We start from the raw sequence: 14008 nt of genomic DNA on the forward strand, positions 1-14008 counted from the left end.
TTAATATAGTTGTTAAATGACACTTCAAAAGTGCTACCTGAATAAAGTATATTTTGATTACAGTTTCAACACTTAATAAGAAACAAACTCATAGAGATTTTTGAATGAGATAACAAGATGATTAATGATGAAATGCCTAAACATACTTCGGTAATTGAATGTATAGTACGCAAGGTCGCCCAACAGTAGCTAATGTTGAAATTATATTATTTGATTGATTATTACCTAGCTAAGTTTAGTATGCAGATATTGCTCTACCCTTGGAACAGCTTTCGAAATGCTTTCTGATCTCGTAAATATCACATAATTTATTCATGTATCAATATTACCCAAAATCAATTGTCTTTTAAAAATTTAATTCTTTTTTAAATGTGAATTTACACATGGATTAGGCACAGACATGGTGGTTTAGAAAACAAGTTTGAGTGGATGATGATCTAGACAGAATCAAGACACTCAAGAATTCTGTGAAGTTATTTTAATACTGGAAACGAAATAACTTTGTTTGAAAACAAAGCTGGGGAAAGAAGAAGCTGAATAGATGAGTACACGTGAATTTCATCTGAAGATTGCAAATTCATATTTAAGGAAGCACCATTAAATTTTCAGGTGCTTAATTTATATTTTCAAATTTTCTCAAGCTCAGCGTTGAAGGTAAACGTCGTTAGGAAACCTGCGTGCGTCTACTTAAAATATGTCTCAAGTGTATCCATAAAATCATTTGTGCATCTTATATAAATATGAATTGTTTTCCCAGTAATTATGGGACGATAGCTTCAAATAGATCGGTTATGGTCTCATTTTGAAGAGCTCATGCCGTAGATGTGCAGAAAAATAAAGAGGACTTTTCATTGCAATTTATTAAATTTGTCCATAAGTAATTATCAGACAAAAGACTAAAAATCTCTATAATAAATGCGAAACCAATAACATACCTGTAATTGCGAATGAATGATAATGATGATATAGATAAACATCGTATTCCTTAAGACTCTAGGCTGCCAAAGCTTGAGCCTTAGTCTCGACTCTCCTGACATTAGACTTATTACTCTATCTAGTATTAGCAAGACCGTAAACGACTTGCTCGTTTCTCAGGAAAACATAGAAAGTTTAATGTATTTTTATCGCGTGAATTATCGAAGTTACTGGCCTAAAACACGTAACGTGCCCACATTAGGTATTACGCAATTCGATGGGAACATCTCTAATGATTTGATATTAATCGCTCGATTCGACCGTATCGATTACAACATTGTAGTGGCGATTTTCGATTTGCGTCGACACGTAATCGAGTTGGTCAATTTCGATTGGAATTAATTACACCTTTAAAGCAATGCCTTTATCCATCTACGTATCTTATTTCATAACTATGTAATTTAATAAAAAAAAAGTATAATTTAGGTGCTAGTGTACCGTTAATTGTGTCACGTACACTCAATATGGATACAGAATACTCCCAGTAATTGGATTTTGGTCATTGTATCTGTATAAGTTTGCGCACTTGTGCACGATACTATGTTCCGAGAAATAATTCTAATTATTTATATCGGTTATAATACGATTCCGTTTATATTCCGATGCGTTATCATCGATAGAGTGACAATTTGTTATAGTACGACACAACTTCGATGTAGCATCGGCGAATTCAATAAAACCGATTAATGCCGATTTATACAATCAATATGATATATGATATACATGAAATATTCGTCGCTATAGATTCTCGCGTCAGTTCAATGCGAGAAACTACTCGCACTTGTGTAAATCGACGTGTCAAATTGACGAGTATATTAGGTCATATGATATTGCAAGTTATTACGCTAGTCTAAAGATCATATTCGCATAAAAAATAAATATTGATTTGGGATAGCGCACTTAATTCGGATGTGATCGGTATTACGAATTTTGCCGATGCTACATCTAAGTTATGTCATGCTTTCTATAGCAGAATTACCGCTCAGGTCAAATTTCTAGTATCGCTTGATTTTGATTATCTGGATCTATTCATTAAAACTCCAGCTTTATTCAAGGTGGCATAAACTATAATAATAAGTAATAAAATCCATTAAACTTTTTCATAAATCTTACCCGGTCAAATTTAATATTTGATAAATGAAAAAAATAGTATTTTAAAAAATATAATCTAACAAAAAGTGTGCGTTGGCCGGGAATCGAACCCGGATCAACTGCTTGGAAGGCAACTATGCTGACCATTACACCACCAACGCTCTTGTGGATGCTTTCTAAAATTCGCATTGGAAAATTGAGAAGATTATTTAAATTCATGATATCGTAAATACAAGTTACAGCCTTACTTTATTAGTTTTAAAACAGGTTATTATGAAATGATACCTTACTCTTTGGAAGACATAGATTCAACGTTCCGGTCCGTGTAATGAGAATCAGGAATTATAGATTAAACACACATCACATATATTCAATATTAATATAAATTAAAATTCTTCACTCGTCAGAACTTCTCGTGTAGAGGCCCCAAGGCCCTGTTCCTAGGGCGGATATAGGCGACTTCTTATCTTCCAACTTTATGTGAGGGATTCTATGAAAGTTTTTGAAGAATTTTCATCAAAAACTGAATATCACGCGAAAGATAGTTTTTAAAATTATTAGATAGTTATTAAAAGAATCATTCGAGCATTTAGTTCAGATTTGTTTTTTTTTATCACGGACATATATATCGAGTCTCTGATAGCAATTAACAAATTGTATAGCGAAGATGTTGCACATGTTAGGAGCTAATTTTTGTTCATGTTATGTCCTAGGTGCCGGCAGTTATACTGTGTACAAGGAACAAACACTCATTACTCCTGTTACTCGACTGCATAGAGTCAGTAAGTCCTTTGTGGGACAATGTATAGTGTTTTACAACAGGATCCCAGAAAGTGTTCAAAATGCCTCTGTTGTCAAATTAAAAAAAATGTTAAGGAACGCTTTTGTGCAAAATGTTATGAGTTTATGATCGATAGCACAACTTGGGAATGAAACGATCGCCTCCTGGCTGTTTCTATTCATACACAATTATATATTTAATTAATTTGACAAAAAAAAAACGACCCGCTGAGTTTCTTTCGTCGGTTCTTCTCAGGTCTGGGTGTTCGTTTTTCCGAACCGGTGGTACTGTTTCAATTGACCATCAATAAGAAAGTGTATTACTTCTATATTGAATAATTAATTATTGTACTGCTGTGTGGCGGTAGTATATCTGATGAGAGGGTACCAAGTGAACAAAATAATTATTTGTAAGGTAAATTTTTATTAGTTAGATCACTTTTTTCGTCTGTCTCGTTGATCGAGGCACTTATTTTCCCACATAATTAAGTTCGGTAATAGTTTGTGAATATTTTTTAGCTTATACCAAATAAATGCGAAAAAGTGTCTGTGTATTTGTTAAGCTTCTACGTTTGGCACTCCCCGTACCCTGGGAACAATTACTCGTTTGGGAGACGCTCGGGGGATCTGTATAAAGAGCCATACTGTCTTACTATGTGTACATGATCCATGGAGCCATAAAGATAGAAAACCACGGAAGGTGCCGCAGCGTCGTATCTTCGGCCTCTCCGGTCCGTGACGAAAACCAGCACAGTAATTTTAGTGGGTAAGAATCTCACATAACCCGGTTATTAAAATCAAGAGGGCCCAGATATTTTATACCTAGTGCGTGAAAAAATAGACTCGACCTCTATGATATTTTGTCGATATTTATTTTCAAATAAGCACAAAATTTACAATATTTAATATATTATTAAGCTAGCTAGATCGATTCAGAGGTCTATTAACCTCGTATGAGAATATTGTGTTACGAAATTTGAAAATTCTAGTTACTGGTTATTTAGAAACTATTTAGGCGTAGCTATTTAGTTTACGTCTAAGTTCCTACGGCATTCGTTAAGTATTCTATTAATCTCGTTTCCACGTAATGTATCGGAAATAAGATACCTTTGCGACCTTTTAGTGATGGAGTTAATATTTCCTGAATGTAATTTAAAATACTACAATTTAATAATATGTGAACCAACTTAATTGCATTTGATTGACATATCTACTAACTATATATGATACAGCATTCAAAAGCTATATGATAGTCCTGACCAAGTGAAAACATATAATTAAAAAAAGAGAGAAATAAATGAATATAATTTTGATTTCATCTGTCCATTCTTTTGATTGCATTATACTTGTGATGCCTTGTTTTATATGTATATTAGACAAAAATTAAATTTAAAAAGAAAATCCGCTGAGTTGCTTTCGCATAGTTAGTACAAGTTTGTAAGCCTTCTAAAATAAAAAAAAATATGTTTAATATACATTTTTAATTTTAAATGTACATTTGTCTATATCTTCCCTATTTCGTTACACTGGCATACACTTCATGATAATAATAGAATATTTTAAATGAAAAATGTTCGGTGTTAAACTGCCTACTAAGATCTACTTTTGTCATCATGATTTGTTTTATTATTTATTAATTTCATTTTAACGCGTACACGTACGTCGATGAATTAAAAAAAAAGACTAAGCACATACAGATCACGAATGTTATCTTTATCTATCTATTGAGATTCGATGAGAACGAAATCGGATGTGAAGTTCATCGCTCTATAAATATCGAATAAAATAATCGATATGTGATTCGAGTTTTCATCGACTGCGTACATCACTAAATTTCCATTCCTTAAACAAATGAGAACGAGAATTCCACGGAATGATTAGCACTAGAAGCACGTCAACTACTTTCACTCATTCACGTAACTGAGTAAGTATTTTCACTCTTGGGCAAATAGGATTAGTTAATAAAAGTGTAAAGCGAACACGAGGATGTGTATGGTGTAGGAAATATAAGAAATCCATAACGGAAGTACTTTACAAAAAAATAAAAAAAAATAAAATATCTATATAGCATTGTTTTTTGTTTATGTCATCTATAGTAATATCAAAATGTGAAAATAACTGTCTGTCTATCTGTTGCTCTTTCACTACCAAACCACTGAACCGAATTTGATTAAATTTGGCCTGAAGCAAACTGAGCTCCATGAAAGGATATCGCAAGAATCGATGTCTTCGCTCGTGTTTAAGGGTGTTGGATGTCATGTGTTAGGCAAAAAAGTAGTTTGGGTCCTTTCTTATAATTCAAGTTTGCTTCATACCAAATATTCATTATATTTCACATTTATAATATTAATATAAAAATAATATAGATTAAGATTTTGATATGACAATGATTGTTGACGATTACACCGAATTTATCACTTTATTGTCATTTGCATTTCAATGCGTCGTGTAAAGTTATACGAATAGTTTAATTTTTTACGGTATTAAAACTTTATGTAGACTTATTCTACCCATGTGAAGCCTGGACACGATGCATACTATAATGTAGATGCCATAAAATATTTATTTATTTATTTATTTATTTGTAACAAAATCCACAGCTTATACAAAAGTAATTAATAAAAGAAAAATACATTGTCCAAACAGAAGCCAATTTCGGATTTACATTTTTTATGCTTATCAGTTATGGTAAACTAAGGACAGTAAGTAAGTTCCTGAAGAAAAGAAAAAATGCACAGCAAAAATACAGTAGGTATACAGAACATTTTTGACGAAGCAAGACTGATATGAATTGTACATTTACAAACTTATTCGTTATTAAACAAAATTTTGAACATAAGTATAAGATATTATAATAAATTTCAAAGAATAATCGTAGTGCTGAAAAAGCCCATGGTTGCTATAAAAGTATGTGTGTGTGTGTGTGTGTGTGTGTGTGTGTGTGTGTGAATATGTACTGAATAATTAAAGTAAAAATATTTCTTATGATCTTATTTTGAGTATAAAGGATTATAATATTTTATTTGATTATTCTATGAAACTACTAATACTTTCATATCATTAATGAAACTATCTAAAACATCCGGTTTTAAATAATGTTTTAAATGAAAACATTTAATTAAATATTGACGACCTCCGTGGTCGAGTAGTGTGTACACCGGTTTCCATGGCTCACTACGATTTCGGGTTCGAATAACAGCCGAGCCGATGAAGAAGATGTTCGTTAATTTTCTATGTTGTCTGGGTGTATGTGGTACCGTCGTTACTTCTGATTTTCCATAACACAAGTGCTCTAGCTACTTACATTGGTATCAGACTAATGTATGTTATCCAATATTTATTTATATTCTAATTACGTCATGTTTCGAATAAAAAATAGTGTCATCATCTCAACAATACCTAGATGGCGTTAAATAAGTCCATTATCATCAATAGATGGTGTTGTTAGTGAAAACAATTTTTTTTCTTAACTTTTCCAAATCAATTGGAAAGCAATGTCGAAGTCGGGCGTACGTGAGTTTATTGACAATTGAATATAGACGAAGAAAGTATTTTAGCTTTGTTTTCATATATAAGATATGTTAGTACTTCCAGGCAAGATATATTAATTTAAATAATTGTAATAATTAAAATGACTGTATTTTTTTAAATGTTGAAAAAGAGTAACTACTTTCTTGCCGGTTTTTTTCGGTAGAATCTACTTTCCGACCAGTGGTAGCTTCACTTAATTGTTAAATGACGATTCAAAAGTGCTTGTAAAAGCCTACTTGAATAAAGTTTAATTTGTTTAATTTCATATTATGAATCGTAAGCAGTAAAATGTCATTTTATTTTATATGACATTCGATTTTTGAACGTTTTCATATTTTTTACTCAAATCGCTCTCGGCGTTAATGTTTAGAAAGTTGCAATTAAATGGTTTTTGTCTAACAAATGACGATAACATCAAAACGAAACGCTCGAATATTATTTCGGTTATTAAATAAATTAAAATACTAATAACTATTTACATAAGATTAGAGAAATTTAAATAAAGATCATATAGCTTATCTCATATATAATTAAAACCTGGACTTATTCCACCAAACTGAATCCTTTTCCGGTGTGGTAGTTTTTAATTTGACTATCACTAATTAAGTGTAATACCGATTCATGTGCTTAATTTGACTATATAATTCATCTCGTGCTCGGCGGTGAAGGAAAGTATCGTGAGGAAACCTGCATGTGACAAATTTCATAGAAATTCTGCCACATTTTTATTCCACCAACCCGCATTGGAACAGCGTGGTGGAATATGTTCCAAAAGCTTCTCCTCAAAGGGAGAGGAGGCCTTTAGCAGTGGGAATTTGCAGGCTGTTGTTGTTGTTTGTTGTCGTTGCAAAGGGTGCAAAAAACCCAGGCGAGTTAGATAGCTCCTCACCGATGATGATCAAGACTTGAACCTCTAAAATGGTGCCTAAGGGTTCTTTAAATTAATTATCTGTAGGAGCTGTGTATATGTATATGTGTTAGTAAGACTATGTATAGTTTTACCTTTACCAATTAACCCATTTAAAGTGTTCACATTACTCAATACAGATTATGCAGAACATATACATTAATTTCCATATATTTATATATAAATTTAATTGTATATATTTGCTTATGTAATTTAATTTGTGGCAATCAGTATCTAGCTAATTAGGAAAGAATTTCCGGTGGCTTAGTTTTTTATTATGAAGGACCATTTATTATTTTTCACAATCTTCACAAACAACAGTACTTAGTGTTGTTGTGTTCTGATTTGAAGGGTGAGCCAGTGTAACTACAAGCACAAGGGTCTTAACATCTTAATTCCCAAGGTTGGTGGCACATAGTAAGGAATGGTTAATGTTTCTTACAGCGCCATTGTCTATGGGCGGTAGCACAAACCTATAGCATAAAAAATATCAACGGTACCATTTATTCGAGAATAGCAGGGCTTCCGGGCTTTGACAAAAGCGCGCCAGGCTGCTCGGTCCTCTGCCTCCCTCATTCACTTTCCACCGGCAATCCTGCGAATGTCATTGCAGGATCCGCCTGGTGTGCCCGGCGTGGTGACTACGGACATTTCCCCCCTAATAGAATGAGGCAAAAAAGGAAACGGCCCTCAGTTCCCGGTAGCCCTGTTATTTTGATAATGGTACCGTAGATATTTCTTTGCTATAGGTTTTTGGTTACCACCGCCCATAGACAATCGCCTATGTTCAGCAGTGGATAGCAAAAGGCTGATTATATGATTTGATATACATTATTTATTGGATCAGCACTACGAACTATTGTTGTTGTTCTGGACTCTCGATGAAACAATGATAGTGTGTAAATCTTATTAACCCGTTGTCTTACGGCCTTTAACGGATACACCAACGATTTGATATATGAAGTCATATATATTGTTATAAACTATTTCGGAAAAACTTAGTCTTAGTATTTAAATCAATTTGATTGAATTTAGCGTGTAAAGATATGCACGACAATAAGGCCCTAAATAATACAAAAAAATTATTATTAAGGATTCCGAATTAAAAAATAGTGACCGTTTTCACATAAAATTTGATTTAATCAGATTTCATAACTGTAATAAGAAAAAAAGCTTAGTATTCACGACTTATGTACAATGGTGGTAAGAAAAGTCGTTTTACGTAGTAATACGTTTTGTGTAATTAAAACATCTAGTTATTCCTTTTACTTATTGTTTTTATCAAGCTATCCTTTTTACTTGTAACGAAATGTAAAAATAAACGGTCCCCGGCGCGGCACACTTTTTTGTGTTGTTTAGTATGGATATAACATATCTGTTTATTAGAATATCATTGGTTGCAATGATTCGTTGTTTAGATTTCAAATTCAAATTCAAATACTTTATTTGCAAGATCATGGTTACAGGGATGTTAAAATTATTTTATAAGTGATTTAAAAGGAACTAAGAGTTTAAGACTTTATAAAGAAAAGCTGACGAAGGTTTTCTTACTCTGACTGTACAATTAAATCATTGTCATGTGAACAACAGTACCTACAAAAAATTCGGTAGTAAGATTTACTAACAATATTTTGAACTCGCTAAAATATCGAGCATATTCATTGTTTCATGTTCTTTGTGAAAGCCGAGCCGACAATTAGTGATTTCAATGGATCTCGGTTAACTGAGCGTTGATAATTGAACCTAGTTTTAACCGAGTTTACTAACTCTCACTTGAATTAAAATTATGTTCATTTTTCACTTTTTATCTCGTGTGTTGTGATTGTTATACAATTGTTTGTTTATTTATTTCAAATATTTTTAATAAAATAAGAAAACCAATCATGGTTTAACATTGGTTTGTAGCTTTAACTTGGTGGTAGGGCTTTTTGTAAACCCGTCTGTTTAGCTACCACCCACTTATTATACATATGTATTACCGCCAAAGAGTAATACTTTGTATTTTTGTGTTTTAGTTATAGTGTAATTACAGCACATAGCATGTTATTTCCCAAGCTTGATGTCGTGTTAGTATTATAAAGAATTGTTTAAGCTGTTGATGTCTATGAGCAGTGACCCAAATATGAATTTAAAAAAAAAAAATTCAGGCTTCTAAATGTTATACAGCAGATGTATATTCCTTTACTCCTTAAAGATGATTTTCTTTGAGATAAAAACGTAGCTGATAACTTAGTAGTTGACCAATGGCGGATAATGGGAATACCAACGATTTCCGGTACACTTTAACTCTAGAAAACTTTATGTACTCAATGTAATAACTCTTTCCACATAACATCCTCATTTGTTTTGAAATAAGTTATATTAACTTTATAATATATTTTAATGACGAACAATGTCGAGTTCTATTCGTGAAGAAATATACTTACGAAATCTTAAAATCAAATTAGATGGTCATAAACCGTTTTACATTCGTTTGTAATTGTTGCGTATTAGGGTAAAAGTTATGACGTGGCGAATAGAAACCTGCTGGTCAAACCTTGTGGTCCGCAAACCATCACAAATCATAACATGTTTTACTGAAGTAAACTTATCAAAAATGTTATTAAAATTTTTGCTAACAGCCTGTATATTTCCAACAGCTAGCTTCTTAAAACATCTCTTTATAAATGAGTAAATTATTGCAGTTTCATGTACCTATGGTGATGAAAATATATCATTATCGTTACATAGTATAAAACAAAGTGGCTTAGTTAGTCTATCCCTATGTATCTCAGATCTTTCAAATTATGCAACAGATTTTGATGCGTTTTTTTTAATAGATAGAATAATTCGAGAGGAAGGTTTCTGTATATCAACAACAACAACAACAACAGCCTGTAAATTCCCACTGCTGGGCTAAAGGCCTCCTCTCCCTTTTGAGGAGAAGGTTTTTGGAACATATTCCACCACGCTGTTCCAATGCGGGTTGGCGGAATACACATGTGGCAGAATTTCTATTAAATTTGTCACATGCAGGTTTCCTCACGATGTTTTCCTTCACCGCTGAGCACGAGATGAATTATAAAGACAAATTAAGCACATGAAACAGCGGTGCTTGCCTGGGTTTGAACCCGCAATCATCGGTTAAGATGCACGCGTTCTAACCACTGGGCCATCTCGACTCTGTATATAGTACATGTATTTTGTATAAAGAGATCAGTGATGATTTTAGAAGTTTCTAATGTGATGTCTTGTAATTAAACCTATTTTATAGTATATTTAGTATCAGTATTGCAACCGTGCGAAGCCGGGCCGGGTCGCTAGTACATTATATAACGTCAATTTAGAGATCTTGTATGATACAGGTAGGACTGGTTTATTACATATAAGCATATAAGTACGTTTCTTTTTTCTGTCATAAAGATGAGATGTTGTGTCTTTTGGGTGATAACAACAGCAAAAGTGATTGACAACAACAAACAACAGCCTGTAAATTTCCCACTGCTGGGCTAACGCCTCCTCTCTTTTTGAGAGAAAGGTTTTTGGAACATATTCCACCACTTTGTTCCCATACGGGTTCATGGAATACACATATGGCAGAACTTCGGTGAAATTAGACACATGCAGGTTTCCTCATAATGTTTTCTTTCACCGAGCACGAGATGAATTATAAACACAAATTAAGCACATATATTCAGTGGTGCTTGCTTGAACCCGCAATCATCGGTTAAGATGCACGCGTTCTAACCACTGGACCATCTCAGCCCATCACTATCACCGTTTTTCTAATTATAGAACCATATAGAACTGTATTCTCCTAAAGTTCCGTAATTATAACTGTTTTTGTTTACCGAGCGCTGTTACAATTATTTGAGTATCAAATAATTGTAACAGCGCTCGGTACGCGTTGCGGGGAGCCAATTAATATTTTAATAACGCATCAATTCCGTTCTATGCGTTCCGTTAACGTGAGTCTGTGTCACGATTGTTATGACTCGAATATTGATTTTCAGCCCAGTGGTACCGTCGACTGATTAATACATGGAGTTTAAAATATAATTAATACTAGATGTACATTTTGTTAACATTCTGTATCAAGTAAACAAATAACGACGTATTCGTGAGGCATTTCGTTCTCTTATATACGCCGACATGACGCATATCATTTAATAAATATAAATATGAGACAACATCACATACATTACTCTGATCCCAATGTAAGTAGCTGAAGCACTTGTGTTATGGAAATCAGAAGTAACGACGGTACCACAGACACCCAGACCCAAGACAACATAGAAAACTAATGATAATCTACGTCGACTCGGCTAGGAATCGAACCCGGGACCTCAGAGTGGCTTAACCATGAAAACCGATGTACACACCACTCGACTATGGAGGTCGTCAACATTGTATGTATTATATTGTATAAGGTTATATAAATTATAGGAGAGGTACGGATAGACGTAGTGTTGCTTTACCAGTTATAAACCGCAAACTTCGGTTAAGATTCGCATTCAAGTGGATAAAAATTATATCACAAATAAAGCCCCTGAAAACGTAAGCATCGTTAATAAATTTTGACTAGAATAACTCCGAATAGGATTGCAGTACGAGGCGCAATCGTATGTCCCGAATACTTTATGACTGCATGACATCACCTGACATCGAACATGACGAATATAATATTCCATAGACACTGATGTCATGCATATTTGTAGTAAGTATTTTGGAAACAACGATATTATTATATTGAATCGAATAGACAATATTATTATACCAAAAAAAGTGTGTGATATTATATTACCTACCAATAAAGCATTAAAGGAAAGAAAAATGGCTAAAACACATTATATTAAACTTAAAATTTGTAGTTGTCGGCGAAGCCGTTATTGGACCCTTAAAATAAATAAACGTGTATATAAATTAAGAGTATTGTTTTATTATAAGAAATACATAATCTGATCGAATGCGTCATATCTTGTAGCGTAACCGTACCTACATAAAGCTCGCGATTACCTGTCCTAGAGGTTTGGCTGATTTGACATTATAAAACAGATGCATAGACAAATTGTCGTTTTAGTTTTTAATTATTATTAATTGCAAGTATTTTTTGTATTGTATTAGTCTGTATATGGCAGAGATATTAGAAAATCGCATGCAATACCTTAATCTAGTTTTATGTTTGTCAATCCTCCAAAGCATTCTATTGGTATGGGAGAGACGTTCAGAATTTTTCTAAACTTCCCCCATAACAGAAATCAAATGTTTTGTACATTAATATTGTAATGTTTTAGTAGTTTTATAACGAAAGCATCATTAAATAATAAAGCCCAACTAGTAAATATAATAGAATGCAAATACTTGTTAATTAAATTGTACAGCGAATCAAAGTGGGTGTATAATGCAGCCTACATGCGCATGCGCTCCTGTCAAGGCCGCCTAACCGACGTCAGTGCTGATTCATCTCTCCACTCAACCTGCCACAGGGCTGTGGGGATCTTTGTAATTATTATTAATTATAGCTGTTGAAAATATTCTGACCCCGTGTGATTATCAAACCACTGTGCTATTTTCATGTGTTGTCATTTGAATTTTGAGTATGATTAATAATAATATCTTTATTTAAATTTGTATTTTCATAGCATTTAAGATCTTGGTAATTCCACGCAATAGGTTTAGATAAATTATTACATACATATTTGTAGGTTATGTTTTTTCTTTGTATATCTTTCACGTAAAAAATAGTGAAACTCGGTATGATACTAAACGCGGCGATGAAAAAAAAGTACTGCAAGTTTTTTTATTTAATTTAAGCATATAGTCACTGTATTTTAATGTACGTATCACTTTAAGGCACGCAATTTTTGCTCAATGCAGCACAGCCATGGTGCTCAATAATCCATCGAAATACAACACTAGTTATCAATAGGGAAAATCATATAATCACTGGCAAATATAATATTACACAGCAAAATAATTAAAAAAAAAATAATATCAAAACCATAATACCTATAAAGTAATATAACAAAGTCGCTTACCGCTGTCTCTCCCCTATGTATGCTAAATTCTTTCAAAGTACGCAACGGTTTTTGATGCGGTTATTTTTAATAGATAGAGTAATTCGAGAGGAAGGTTTTTGTATATAGTACATAGACAATATAGTAAAGAAACGCTGATAATTTTAGAAGTTTCTAATGTGATGTCGTATGTAAATAAACAAATTCTGTAGTATATTAATATTTATCATCAGTAATGCACCCGTGCAAAGCCGGGGCTGGTCGCTAATAAAATCAATGGCACGTAATACAATTACAACAGTTTATTTGTAGTCAATTGCTGCCTGCCAATGTCATAAAATAATATGTTAACACAAGTATGTTAAAAATGAACGATTCACTGTGAACAACCCTGACGTTATGTCAATGTTAAGTTTCAAGTTACAATATTAAGTGTAACATAATATTTAAACATACAAACATGTTAACTGGCTCGTTGGTCACATAACTTGAAATGATGTAGATCCTGGATTTGGTAGTGCTATATAAACCCATTATTTCGTGTAAATAGTAAATACCATTTTTTAATGAGTGTCTAACAGACTGTACTATGTCGAGGAATATCTTCGTCCGAAGTCAATTGAGGGATTAGAATCATGCTTACTGTATTTATATGTATATCTATGCTTAATGAGAGATGGCCCAGTGGTTAAAACGCGTGCATCTTAACCGACGATTGCGGGTTCAA

The 14008-nt window shown here is 33.1% G+C and overlaps 1 protein-coding gene and 1 non-coding gene across 2 annotated transcripts in view; both read right to left on the reverse strand.

Annotated features, from left to right (window-relative positions):
* The window catches only part of LOC124539236, an 82730-nt gene that overhangs the window by 38086 nt on the left and 30636 nt on the right, over positions 1-14008 (reverse strand). The gene's annotated exons all lie outside the window — the stretch shown is intronic.
* Positions 2157-2228, reverse strand: Trnag-ucc. Its single transcript has one exon. It is a non-coding gene; the product is annotated as a tRNA-Gly (tRNA).

The sequence above is a fragment of the Vanessa cardui genome, chromosome 22, assembly GCF_905220365.1.
Source record: "Vanessa cardui chromosome 22, ilVanCard2.1, whole genome shotgun sequence".
Lineage (NCBI taxonomy): Eukaryota > Metazoa > Arthropoda > Insecta > Lepidoptera > Nymphalidae > Vanessa > Vanessa cardui.